At 34.1% G+C, this 14375-nt stretch overlaps 1 protein-coding gene and 1 pseudogene across 1 annotated transcript in view; both read right to left on the bottom strand.

Annotated features, from left to right (window-relative positions):
• The window catches only part of LOC122008035 (cyclin-T1-2-like), a 45833-nt gene extending 37811 nt beyond the window's left edge, over positions 1-8022 (bottom strand). Inside the window, exon 1 of the mRNA XM_042563607.1 lies at positions 7842-8022. The gene's annotated coding sequence lies outside the window, so the exon portion shown is untranslated. The remainder of the gene's footprint in view (positions 1-7841) is intronic.
• A 2369-nt stretch (positions 8023-10391) lies between these two features.
• The window catches only part of LOC122008034, a 6141-nt pseudogene continuing 2157 nt past the window's right edge, over positions 10392-14375 (bottom strand).

Below are 14375 nucleotides of genomic sequence, written 5' to 3'. Positions count from 1 at the left end.
AAATTTAGAAAATAAAACCAAAAGTTTGAAAAGCAATAATTAACTTTACAATCAGACAACATTGAAGTCGTGAAAGTCATTCTTACTCCACCCATAATTTCTAGTATTCTCTTCCCATTTTAAACTTTTTATTGCGCATGCGAAATGTCATTAGCACATAAAATAAATAGACTCCATATCCATCACGCAAACCTAAAGCTTTTGTTAGTGTGTGCATTTATGTGTCAAGATACTCCTTATGTATTTTGTGGATAATTATTTAATAAAGGCAAGAATTTATCATTAATTATTTACTTTTCTGTACGTATATGATTAATGATAAAGTCCCACAGATTAATCGGTATATTAATCTGAAAACAATCCTTGATCGGATAGATATCTAGAGGGGATATGGATATATAGATCAACGCTGAGTATGACTAGGTCGAGATAGACCGGAGGGATAGATATCCAAGTTGTACTTGGGGTGCCTTGAGTTTAGAGGTACACTGGGCACGACCCGCTCAAGAGGAGACCCCATATTAAGCATCATTGGTTATTTCTCTTATGAACGAGTGTAACTGATCTTTTGACTTGAGACTTTCATTTATTCTATGTGTGTAGTTATGTGCTTTGACGCTGCTAAAAGCAGTCTTTAATCGGATTATGATTAATACAGTAGTTGGGTGTATGACAAAGCGTAGAGAGAATAGTATTGAGTCAATAGAGGATTCATCGCTCTCTTGGATTAGGAGTTAACATCTTGGCCGCTTGATAGAGATATTAGTGACTCAAAATCCATGGTCATGGGAGGAATGATTTATCATTCAAGAGGAGTCTATTATAACTTGGAAATCAAGTAAAATAATTAATTTGGTAATGATGCATAATGTACCGAATTAATTGGGATGTAGGCTTAGATGAAGAGATTGAATTACACAGTAATCAGTTCATAGTGATTTACAGTTTATGACTGGTATTAATTTTATCACGTTGGGTGGCTAAAAAATGTTGCTAAACGGCTACCTTAGTCTATGTATGGATTTACACTGCCTTCGTGTATAAAACCTAGAGGGTCGCACACATAGCATGTAGACATGAATAATGGTATCGGAAGCTAGTCGAGATCAAGATCAAATATGGATTTATTTGATACAAAGAAGAGAGAATTCGAATAGCCATAATCATAATGATTAATGGAGAATTCGAAGAGTCATCATAATGATAATTAATGAAGAATTTGAAAAGTCATCATAATGAAGGTTATAAATGAAAAATTTATGGAGCCTATAACTCTTCATCTTCCTAATTAATGAAGATCATAAATGATGAATTAATTGAGATCTTAACTCTTCGTATTCTTTGGAGGCTATAAGTAGCCATCCTTGGAAAGATGCAAGATGGGAATTCCTTCTCTCGTTTTTTTCCCTCGTCAACTTCTTCTTCGTGGACCTTCCACCGGAAGAGGTCGTTAATGCTTCCAAAGCTTTGTCGATCCAAGAGACTAGCACCTAACAGATCATGTCAAGTTCGTGATCTAGTGTGCGTGGATACCGCTAGAGGAGTCACACGTGGGGCTCTTATCTGTCTTATCTGTGTGTGATATTATTCACACCTATCGAGAACTCGAGGTATGTTTTTATATTATTTTGTGAAACTATATGTACCATGAAAGATCCATGATTCAATACATATCTTCCGCTACGCTCCGAACCCAACAGTGGTATCAGAGCGAGGTTCGTGGTCGGATAATATAGTACGAAGTCGATTCTTCAAAATTTATTTGAGGAATCAATATTTTGAGAGATTTCAAAGAAATCTTAATTTCTTTATTTCAAATTATATGCCGTAACATGTCATGATAGAAATGAATTTTGTCTAAAACCTGTAAAGTAATACATGTTGTAATTTAGATATAAATTCCTTATAGCATAAGTAGATTAACATGTTAAAATCTCCGAGACCTATTTGTCTTAAAAGACTAAGAGGATTAATGGAGATAAGTCTCATAATGAGATTGTGCAAATGCACAAAAAGTTAATTATGGTGAGACATTTTAATAATTATAAAATCCCTTAAATATATTAAAGTCAAGATCTGTTAAAAGCCCTCCACTAATAACTATGATGATAGTTAGAGTTTTTACATAAGTCGGTACAGCTCAGCTGTAGGCTTGTGTCAAAACATCTATAATTTATCATAATTATTAGTGGGTCGACTTAACTCAAATTCGTTAACTTGTTTAGCTCAGCTAAGGTTAACTTATTTGAGGGGCAAGTGTTGAGAATATAAGGCTCAACAAGAACATACCGAAAGTCACATAGATTTGTGATTGGCAAGCATTCATCATGTAGGTACAGCTCAACTGTGTGCATTCTATATGATTCAGGGTTTCGGTCCTATAGGAATTGTTACCAACCAATTCCCGATTTTAACTGTGAGGGTTGTTGGACTTGAATAAAATAATAGGAGTTATAAAAGACCTTTATTAAATATATTCCACAAATACTAAAACTCTGCTTTAAATTTTAGATGGCAAACACAAGTACCTTATCACTGCGAAGTATTCTCGAGAAAGAGAATATCCTCCTCGGTTCCAACTACCTGGATTGGTATAGGAAATTGAAAATCGTCTTAAGACACGAGAGAAAAATTTACGTGCTCGAAGATGAACCACTGAAAGAACCTACACCCAATGCTTCAAAGGAAGATCAGTCATATTATTCTCAGTATATGGAAGATGCATTGGATGTGCAATGTATCATGTTGTCTTCTATGTCTCCCGAGTTACAGAGACAGCATGAGAACATGAGTGCTAGGGAGATTGATCAGCACTTGCGTGAGCTCTTCCAAGAAAGTGCGAGAGTAGAGAGGTATGAAACCTCTCGAGCACTATTTCGTACCATGCTGGATGAAGGAAACCAAGTTGGGTCTCATGTACTCAAGATGATCGGGTACATAGAGAGGCTCGAGAGCTTAGGTTCCAAGTTAGACCAGGATTTGGTTGTTGACCTAATCCTGTCATCACTACCTCCATCATTTTCTCAGTTTGTGTTGAACTTCAACATGAACAGCATGGACAAGAGTTTGACTGATCTGATGGTAATGCTGAAAACTGCTGAGAAGGATATGAAGGTAAATCCTTCATTGCATGCAATGATGGTCAGAAAAACCAACAAGCGCCCAAGCACTGGGAAGTTTAATCCCAAGGCTAATGCAGTGAAGAATCCTAAATATCAAGCTCAGAAGAAACTTAAGAAAGGGATGCAGGTACCCCAATCTGATGAGAAGGAGGTCGTGTGCTTCCATTGTGGCAAGAAAGGCCACTGGAAGAAAAACTGTTATATTTTCATTAAGAAGAATGTTAGTGGAGCTTCAGGTATCTTTATAATAGAGTGTAATCTTTCTGTTTCTTCATCATGGGTCATAAATTCTGGAAGTAGTTCTCACATTTATGTGAACATGCAGGGTCTAAGTGACTTCAGACGGTTGTCCAAGGTTGAAATGGACCTACGAGTAGCTAATGGAGCGAGAGTTGTTGCATTAGCTGTAGAAACCTATTCAATAAATTTGCCTAGTGGACTTGTTTTGAATTTAGAAAACTATTATTTGGTTCCTAGTTTCTCAAAGAATATCATTTCGGTGTCAAGTTTAGACACTAAGGGATTTGTATTTCAATTCAAGGACAAGTTATGTTCCTTTTATTTGAATAATATATTCTATGAGAATGGTTCATTGAATAATGGTCTTTATGTTCTTAACTTAGATGAACCGATCTATTATATTGAAAGTAAGAAACAGAAATTATATGACTCAAACTTAACATATCTCTGACAGACTTGGTCATATAACTCATAAAAGCATCGCTAGATTACTCGATAATAGGTATTTGGACTCTTTTGAATTAGAACCCATAGATACATGTGAAGCATGTTTACAAGGCAAAATGACCAAAAAGTCATTCACCAAGATAGGTGAACGGGCAAAGGAACCACTAGAACTCATACATAGTGATGTTTGTGGGTCATTGCAAGTTCAGGCTAGAGGAGCGTATACCTACTTTGTGACTTCTACTGACGATTTAAGTAAATATGGATATGTCTACTTAATGAGACATAAGTCTGAAACTCAAGACAAGTTTAAGGAGTTCAAGAATGAGATAGAAAATCAACGTGGCAAGAAGATTAAGGCCCTTCGGAGTGATCGAGGTAGCGAGTATCTAAGCCAAGAGTTCATTGATTACCTAAAAGAGTGTGGGATAATTTCCCAACTTACACCTCCTAGAACGCCGGAGTGGAATGGTGTTTCAGAAAGGAGAAATCGTACACTCATGGATATGGTTAGATCAATGATGAGTCATGCAAGTCTTCCAATGTCATTTTGGGGCTATGCCTTAGAAACAGCAGCACACACACTTAACCGAGTTCCAACCAAGACTGTAAATAAGACTCCTTATGAATTATGGTTTGGAAAGAAACCAAATTTATCTTATCTTAAGATATGGGGTTGTGATGCTTATGTGAAGAATGAAAATTCTAATAAGCTTGCAGCAAGATCCATAAAATGTACGTTTGTAGGTTATCCCAAAGCTACAATGGGATATTATTTTTATCTCCCAAGTGAGCACAAAGTTATTGTTGCTCGATATGCTACTTTCTTGGAAAAGGAATTTATTTCTAAAGAAAGTAGTGGGAGTAAAGTAAGTCTTGAAGAAATTATAGACTCTACAAACAGGTTAGAAGATGAACAGTTGAATAATGAGACAGTGTCACAAATACAAATGTCTCCTTCATCCGAAACTGCTCAAGAAACGCGAGATCAATGTAAGACTACAAGAATACACCGAGAGCCAAACAGATATGGTTGGCTGGTAACCCAAGATGAGGAAGTGTTACTCATCGAAGATGATGAACCGTCGACTTACGAAGAAGCAGTTGCTTCAAATGATTCTGAGAAATGGTTGGAAGCCATGAAATCTGAAATGGACTCCATGTACACCAACCAAGTTTGGGAGTTGGTTGATGTGCCAGTTGGGGTAAAACCCATAGGGTGCAAATGGATCTGAAAAGGATGGAAACGTAATTACCTATAAGGAAAGGTTGGTGGTGAAAGGGTTTCATCAACGTCGTGGAATTGACTATTTTCGCCCGTTGCAATGCTTAAGCCCATTAGAATTTTGCTAGCTATAGCGGCTTACAAGGACTACGAGATTTGGCAAATGGATGTTAAAACTGCTTTCCTAAATGGAAGGTTACAGGAGGAAGTATATATGGTACAATCTCCCGGTTTTATAAAATCTAAGAATGTCAATAAGTTATGTAGGCTCAAGAAGTCCATTTATAGACTAAAGCAAGCATCTCGGAGTTGGAATCTGCGATTTGACGAAGCCATTAAAGATTTCTCTTTTGTCAAAAATCCAGAAGAACCTTGCGTTTATAAGAAGGTTAGTGGGAGCAAGATTATATTACTAGTGTTGTATGTTGATGATATACTTCTTATAGGCAATGACATCCCTAGCCTAGAATCTACCAAGACTTGGTTGGGAGAGTGTTTCTCAATGAAAGATCTTGGAGATGCAACCTATGTCTTAGGTATTAGAATATACCGAGATAGACAAAGTAGGTTACTAGGGTTGAGTCAAGGTGTATACATTGATAAAATGCTGAATAGATTCGGTATGCAGGACTCCAAAAGAGGATATTTACCAGTGTCACATGGTGTACATCTTTCCAAGGCTATGTGTCCAGGAACACAAGAGGAAAGAAGTAGAATGGATAAGATACCTTATGCTTCGGCTATAGGGTCCTGTATGCTATGATATGCACTCGACCAGATGTCTCGTATGCATTAAGCATGATGAGTAGATATCAGTCAGATCCTGGAGAGGATCATTCGACTGCGGTAAAAACTATCCTCAAGTATCTTAGAAGAACAAAGAACATATTCTTAGTTTTTGGAGGAGACGAGGAATTAGTCATCAGAGGATATACTGACGCAAGTTTTCAGACAAATCGGGATGATCTGAAGTCGCAACAAGGATATGTGTTTTATCTGAATGGTGCAGCTGTTTGCTGGAGGAGTTCCAAGCAGGAGACAGTTGCAGATTCAACAGCTGAATCCGAGTACATAACAGCTTCAGAGGCAGCAAAGGAAGCTGTGTGGATCAAGAACTTCATAGCGGAGCTTGAAGTGGTTCCTAGCATTGTGATCCAGTTGTGCTATACTGTGATAATAATGCGGCCATAGCACAGGCAAAGGAGCCAAGATCTCACCAACGATCCAAGCATGTACTAAGGAAGTATCACCTCCTTAGAGAGATTGTTCAGAGGGGTGATGTGTTGGTTAGCAGAGTAGATACCAGCGATAATATCGCAGACCCACTCACAAAGGTCTTACCTCTACAGAAACATGAGAGCCATGTGAGGAGCCTAGGACCGAGAGTCCGTAGTGTTTAGCAATAGTACAAGTGGGAGATTGTTAGTGTGTGCACTTATGTGTCAAGACACTCCTTATGTATTTTGTGGATAATTATTTAATAAAGGCAAGAATTTATCATTAATTATTTACTTTTCTGTACGTATATAATTAATGATAAAGTCCCACGGATTAATCGATATATTAATCTGAAAACAATCCTTGATCGGATAGATATCTAGAGGGGATATGGATATCTAGATCAACGCTGAGTATGACTAGGTCGAGATAGACCGAAGGGATGAATATCCAAGTTATACTTGGGGGTGCCTTGAGTTTAGAGGTACACTGGACACGACCCGCTCAAGAGGAGACCACATATTAAGCATCATTGGTTATTTCTCTTATGAGCGAGTGTAGCTGATCTTTTGATTTGAGACCTTCATTTATTCTATGCGTGGAGTTATGTGCTTTGACGCTGCTAAAAGCAGTCTTTAATCGGATTATAAATGAAAATTTTATGGAGCCTATAACTCTTCATCTTCCTAATTAATGAAGATTATAAATGATGAATTAATTGAGATCTTAACTCTTCGTATTCCTTGGAGGCTATACGTAGCCATCCTTAGAAAGATGCAAGATGGGAATTCCTTCTCTCGTTTTTTTTCCCTCGTCAACTTCTTCTTCGTGGACCTTCCACCGGAAGAGGTCGTTAGTGCTTCCAAGGTTTTGTCGATCCAAGAGACTAGCACCTAACGGATCATGTCAAGTTCGTGATCTAGTGTGCGTGGATACCGCTAGAGGAGTCACACGTGGGGTTCTTATCTGTCTTATCTGTCTGTGATATTATTCACACCTATCGAGGACTCAGATATGTTTTTATATTATTTTGTGTAAAACTATATGTACCATGAAAGATCCACGATTCAATATATATCTTCCGTTGCGCTTCGAACCCAACAGCTTTATCTAATTTTCTTTCAGTTAGCCACAATAAATGAGGTACATCGCCACAAAAACTAAAGAAATTTAATCGTCCTATATGCAAGCAACAAAACTGATATACTAGTTTAACTCGTCTTCAATCAGTTCAACTGATTGCAACCAGTCGAAAATTACAAAGGAAGATAACACAAACACGAGAAACTAGAGATTCCTTCCCTCGAGTTAATTGATCATCAGGACTACAGCAACTCAGACAAATACGTCTTCAGGGACAACAGGTCTGATCAAATAACCAGATCATCGATGCTCCGGTGAAAAAAAAATGGAAGAAATCACTAGGCACGCTTATTCCTTGATTAATACCGAAAAATACCAAATCATTGTATCAATCAAGAAGGAAAGGTGATTTTTTTTATTCTTAAGTTTTCCTGGTTATTAGGGAGGAAAGCATATACAAAACTGAAAGGCGATAAAGTAAATCGAAGAAAAGAAAAGGCAATTACCTCAAACAAACGCAGAAAGGATCGTCTTTCAACCACCCAAATCCCGATTTGGGAGAAGAAGGGGACACGAAGAAGGAATCAGACGGAGATACCGAACCTTCACCACTTTCCTAATTTTGCAATTTTCAAGCTCCGTACAAGTAATAAGTCCAAGTTTTGAAATTACGAAAATCAAAAGGGGTTACCACGGTGCCTAGTTGACAAAAGGGATGATTGATTCATTATAAAACAAGTTTCCAGGTGTAATTTCTTGTTGTCAGATGGTTTATTTGCAAAAATATTTTTGTCCTTTTCGGAATCGCACGAGATTTTTTCTAGCTTCTCTGTGACGCATAGCATCCACACGTGGCAGGCGTTAGCGTGTCGAAGTTCGGTGTCTCCTGTCTTGACCATATACGATCCGCTAAAGAATTCTGGTAAATTTAGTATCTATAGGGGGTAAATGAATTAGTCGCTCGTGAACTATTCGAACCTCGATTTGATAAAAAATCATTTGAGCTCGTTTAATTAATCTCATTAAGATAAATAAACCAAGCTCAAGCTTTACAATATTCGGCTCGTTAGCTCATGAACATGTTCGTTAAGCTCATGAATCAATTTTTAAATTTAAAAAATAATAATTTTGATATTAAATTTATAGATTTTACATTCTATTTATGAAAAATATAGACAAATATATTAAATTTATTTATTAGAATAAAATTATAAATTTTAACAAGAATATTATAATTTTTTTAAAATATATAATTTAGTTTTTAATAAATATTTAAATTTATAATTTATATTTATTAAACTCGTTTAGGCTCGATAAAAGTTCGAATAAACTCGTGAGACATGAATATATTCGTTAAATAAAGCTCGAGCTCGGATCGATTATAAACGAGTTAAACTCAAATATCCAAGAGTTCGACTCGGCTCGACTCGATTATATTCCTAAATATGTAGCCCATTAAAATTTCAGCTATAAGCACACTCTTGCACTAAGGCCCATAAAACTATAATTGGTTTACAAGTTACAACACTCCGTAAAATATTTAGTTGCTAACAAATATTGACAATAAAAAATACAATACGATAGGGATGAAAATGAATGAAGTGCAACTTCAATTCATGGTAAAATAATATAAAATAATAATCGAGCATGTTTTTTAAAAAAATATAAGTTTTTATCATATATTCATGTCAAAAGCTTATGGCAAATACTTGCTTAGTTTCAATTCTTTTTCAACATTATATTATTTTATTTTAAAAATAAAATAAACATGAGCCTATTATAATTATGCAATAGGGAGAGAATTTTGAAGATTATTGATTTATAAGATATTCCATACTAATTTACTTATGTAAAATATATAATTTATAATAGAAAATTATTTTATTAAATTTAGATATTCATTTTTCATTATACCATATACTAACTTTTTTATTTTTTTCTTTCTCTTTTATAATGTTTAGGGAATAAAGTCCATTACTAAATTTAGAAAAATACTATTCGTAAATATAAATGATCCGACGGTAAGAACGGGGGACCCCCTTTCTGGGAAGTCAACGCCACGGGGAGGTCAAAGTACCCGACGTCCGATCGGAGAAGCGGAGACCGGTCGACCAAACGGGGTCCCAGCTGAATCAAAGACGACCCGACGAGACTAGGGGTTCCGACGCTCGTTGAACAGAGACATATGGCCAAGCGGATACTGCGAACAGTCTCCACAGAGCATACTACCGGGAATCTCCTAAGTGGACCAGCACGAATGACCGGTCGGGCGATGCCCATGACTGCCGACCGGCATGGCGCTCGGCGTAGGAACAGAAGATACAAAAGGACAGAGAAGCATATTCTGACAGCGAGCATGTTCGACGATTGGACCATACGCAGGATCTTATGATAGTGGGTTCCCTTGTCACATCATAGACGTACTCGGACTGTAGCAGTATGGTGTCAGGTAAGCTTGTCTGACAAGCACATACCGAGGTATGGGCTAAGGACACGTATTTGCCTCGGTAGGTATGCGTGAGCTCCTTCACAGCTCTATTACGACTCAGCTCCAGCATAATTACTCTGATATAGCTAGCCCTTTTAGGTACTTGAACATTTTCCAGTTGTTCTGGTGCATTTACCGTTATTGCCTCTGTGAACATAGTAGCTAAATAATCCCAACGTGTTACATAAGGCAAATATTGTATGATTGTTCGGTTTTCCGCTATTTTTTCCATACCCCTGTGTAAATAACCCAATATAGGCTCACAGTCAATAACATCTTCACCATCGAGAGTAACAATTAGTCGAAGAACACCATGCATTGATGGGTGGTGAGGACCCATATTAACGATCATGAAGTCTTTTTTTTTAGTCGGTACAGTCATACCTTTTCTTCCTTAATTCATTATTTCACGAATTCCTCAAAAAGTAGATTCGTCCAAATGTAAAATCTTAAAATCTAATAATTACTAATTCAAAAATCCAAATAATGAAATTAACAATTTTTTGGTTCTCGAATATCCAATTCATCAATTAATTTCTTATAACGCACTCCATTTTTCTTTGACAAATAGGCCAGCATACGTCGACGTTTTCCCAGAATTTTTTGTAGACCTCTTTTTGATAAAAAATCTTTTTTGTGCAATTCCAAATGTGAAGTAAGTCTTCGTATCTTATTTGTGAAACTTAATACTTGAAATTCAACAGAACCTCTGTTTTCTTTTTTTTCTTCTTGTGAAATAAGTGAAATGAATGAATTTTTTATCATAAAAAATCTTTTTTTTCTTTCTTTTCCACGGATTTTTCCGATTAGGAAAAAGAGAATAATATATATTATTTTTATTATTATTATAATAATGAATTATTATAATAATGAATAATGTTATTTCCATTTTTTTAATCTAGTACACACAAAAATAAAAATTTATTCATTTCCAAATAGTTTTTTTATTTGATTCTATCCAAATCCAATTGATGAAAATTGGATTTGGATAGAAAAGGATAATACATTTACACATTTACCAAAGAGAATCTTTTTTTGCACCTAAAAAGATTCTGTGAATTTCTTTCTAGATTGAATTGATACACAAGTAAATACATATTATGTTATGTTTATGTACCAAAGTAGCAAAGTATAACATATATCCTTCACTTTTCATCTACGGAAAATAGCATGTGAATATTAACATGTGACATAAAGTATATCAAATATACTATTAGATAATTAGATAATTCTAAATCGTTTATACATGTGTATCCTTGACATACTGAAATTACTACCATTATTGGTATCAAACCAATAGCGATTCATACAAGCTAAATCTTCTAATCGGTAATTGGGCCAAAGAAACAACTTATATTTTATATTTGAATCTATATTAAGATTAAAACCTTTGTCTTCATTCAGAAATTGTGTGGAGTTTCTTATATTATTTTCATTGTAAAATATTTGATTTCTATTCACAACATCCCAATTAGGAGAGTTGAAACAAATTAGAATTCTCAATTCTCTACGACGTCTAGGAGATAGAATATTTTCAGGAACAAGGAGATCATAATAATCTGGATTCTCATTCACAAGCATATTTCCGTGTTGTTCAGTAGATTTATTAAAATTCTTCTTATTGACATATTTTTTTTTTTTGTATTTTATATTTATTTGGTGATTACTCTTTTCGCCATCGATCAATGAAATACTTATGGTTTGATACATAATTAATTTTCCATCCGTTATAAAAGCTAGACGAGTTGATTCGATAATCAATATTCCTTTTTTTAAAAAGTCTGTAAGAGTTAGATTGTCCTTATTAAGGATTATATCTAGATCCATCTCTTTTCTTCGAATTAAGGCTAGAGCTATAGAACTTGTATCCATCAATCTAAGTAAGAAACAATATGCCTTGATATTTTTTGTCATTTTATGATTAACCAAGTTGTTCCATCTTAATTGAACAATTAAATATTTATTTAGGAATAAATCTAGTTCTGATTCCTTGCTTTTCTTGCATCGTTTTTTCTTTTTACTTTCAGATCTCGCATAATCCTTTTGAAGAGGTTTTTTTTTGTTTTGTTTGCTTGGATCTGACACAAGATTTGTCTTTTCTTCGTTTTTTTCTTGGTTTTTTAATTTTATTAAAATAGAATCTTTGACACTTTTATTTTGACTAATTTTTTTTTTTTCATCTAAATTCTGATTGGAAAGAAGTAATTTGATTGGGATGATCCACGGTTTAATCTTATATGCCTTATATGTATCAAAAGGAAATCTGAATTCCGGGAAGAACCAAAGTTTCAGATTTGATTTTTTTTTTTTACAAAAAACTCTTTCCCTTTTTCGATTCATTCCCATCCAATCAAAAAAACTTTTTTCATTGGAGTTGTTTTTTTTGTATAGATTTGTTTCTTTTTCTTTCAATTTTTTTATTTTTATATTAATATTTATTTTTTTAGTCTTAGTATTTTTTTCAAGTTTGGCACCGATATGTACATTTGTAAAGTCGATAATATCGATATCGTTTACATCAATAGTGTTTTTCGGGTAAAAATATAGAATTCTACAATCAAAATATTTCCTATTCAGATTTTTATGCTTATTAAAAACATAATTTTTTTCTATGGAATTATCAATTTCATAAAACAATTCGGGTTTCTGTATGTTGAAATTATATGGAATTTTTTGGTTCCTTTTTAGTTGTAATTTTGGTTTATAAATAGAGGAATCTTTACTATTCCCATAATATATATATTTATGGGATAAAAGATCATATACATATTGCTTTTTTAATTTTTCTTTTTGATTCGGCCATAAATACACTGTATAGAAATTTTCTTTTTTGTAATGAATTGATCGGTCTTTTTCTTTTTTATATGAAGAAAATTTCATTGATTCTTTATTGTGAATCGTACAATTTTGATTGATTTTTTTTCGCCATTTTTTCGCTACTAATACTAATCGAGACCATTTGCTCTGAGATAAATTGTATGCATAATTACCCTTTAACCAGTTTTTCCATTCATTCATTCCAGGCTTCTTTATTTTCTTATACTTATACCTTGATTTGGAGTTAAATATTCCTCGGGTTATAGAATAATACTTTATCTTGTCCTTAATAAAAGGATGGGTACCGCGATATTGAAGTACAGATCTAAAGTGATGGTTGTTAAGTAATTGGGTTTGTGATATTTTGTAAAATACATATGCTTGGGACAAGGAAGATAAATCGTAATAAGTATTTGAATTATTACTAGGATTAGAAAAGTCCTTTTCTTTTTCTATATTTTCTATAGTCGAAATAAAGTTCATTGTATGTTGATCTGTTTCATCAATTCCTTCTTTATTTCTTTCATCAATTCCTTCTTTATTTCTTTCATCGTTGTAAATGGATTCATTGATAATTTTTTTTGTTGAAAGTTGTGCATTGACCTTCGAAATGCTAACCATACATAGCAGGATATCCATGTATATTTTTTCAATGAAAGATTTCATAAAATAATGTGATTTGCATATTAATCGAGTATTTATTCTTTTGAATATCCGCCAAATATCTTTCTTTAATTCTGGTCTTTTATCATCATAGGCTGGAACTTTTTTTTTCTTTTCTTTTGCGATTTCTTCTATTTGATTCCTGATTATGATTGTCTTATCAGCAAGATCTTTCATTTCATTTTCTATGAATAAAAAATTTGTCCAATTCATAGATTGAATTTGCATGGTCGATTCAGGAATAATCTTATTATTATCTTTTGAATCTTTTGCATTTTCATTTGGTTCATATACTTTCACCTTCTTGAATTCAAATAAATAAATTGGGTTTACTTTTTCAAGTTTATTCATTATTCGTTTTAGAACTGGAAAAATTTGGATAACCCATGGTTTTGAAACTTTTACTTTTAGAGGTAGAAAATAATTCTTTTTCACTTTTCGAATATTTTTTTTTAGTTCTTTATATATGGGTTCAAAAAAAGAAGGTAGGGTTCGGGCAGGACCAAAAGGAAGTTCTGTTTCCGTTCCCCAAACTGTTAAAAAACTAGAATTTTCTTGTTTTACTTTTTTTTTCATTGGATCTCCATGATGAGATCGTAGTTTAGATCTTCGCCAAGGTTTTAAACGGAAAGGAAATAGAATTTTTACCTGAAGACCATCTGTTAACCAATCTTGAGGAAATTCTGTTTCTGATAGTGGAATACCATTATACGTACATTTAACATGCATTTCACTCTTCCAGTCCTTAAAATCCCCATACCACTCGGGGTATTGGAATAATAACATACGTCCAACATTTTTAGCTATTATCAATGAAGGCAATATAATGTTTTTTCTAAGAAAAGCGTGGATCAGGAGTATCAAACTTCTTATTGCTTGAGCAAATATAACGCTATCCCAAATTTCTGCTATTGCCATTCGTTCATTTTCTTCTTCTCTCTTCTTCTCGTTTTCATCGAGAGCCTTCAGAGTTTTCTTCATCTTTTCTTTTCAAAATTGTCAATTTTAATTCCATGTTTGGGTTTTCTTTGCAAAATTCCTAAAAATGGACTTAATATTTTGATCCATCCTG

This window comes from Zingiber officinale, chromosome 8A (genome assembly GCF_018446385.1).
Source record: "Zingiber officinale cultivar Zhangliang chromosome 8A, Zo_v1.1, whole genome shotgun sequence".
Classification (NCBI taxonomy): Eukaryota; Viridiplantae; Streptophyta; class Magnoliopsida; order Zingiberales; family Zingiberaceae; genus Zingiber; species Zingiber officinale.
Note: the sequence above shows the minus strand (reverse complement) of the source record. Positions and strands in the feature narration are given on the sequence as shown.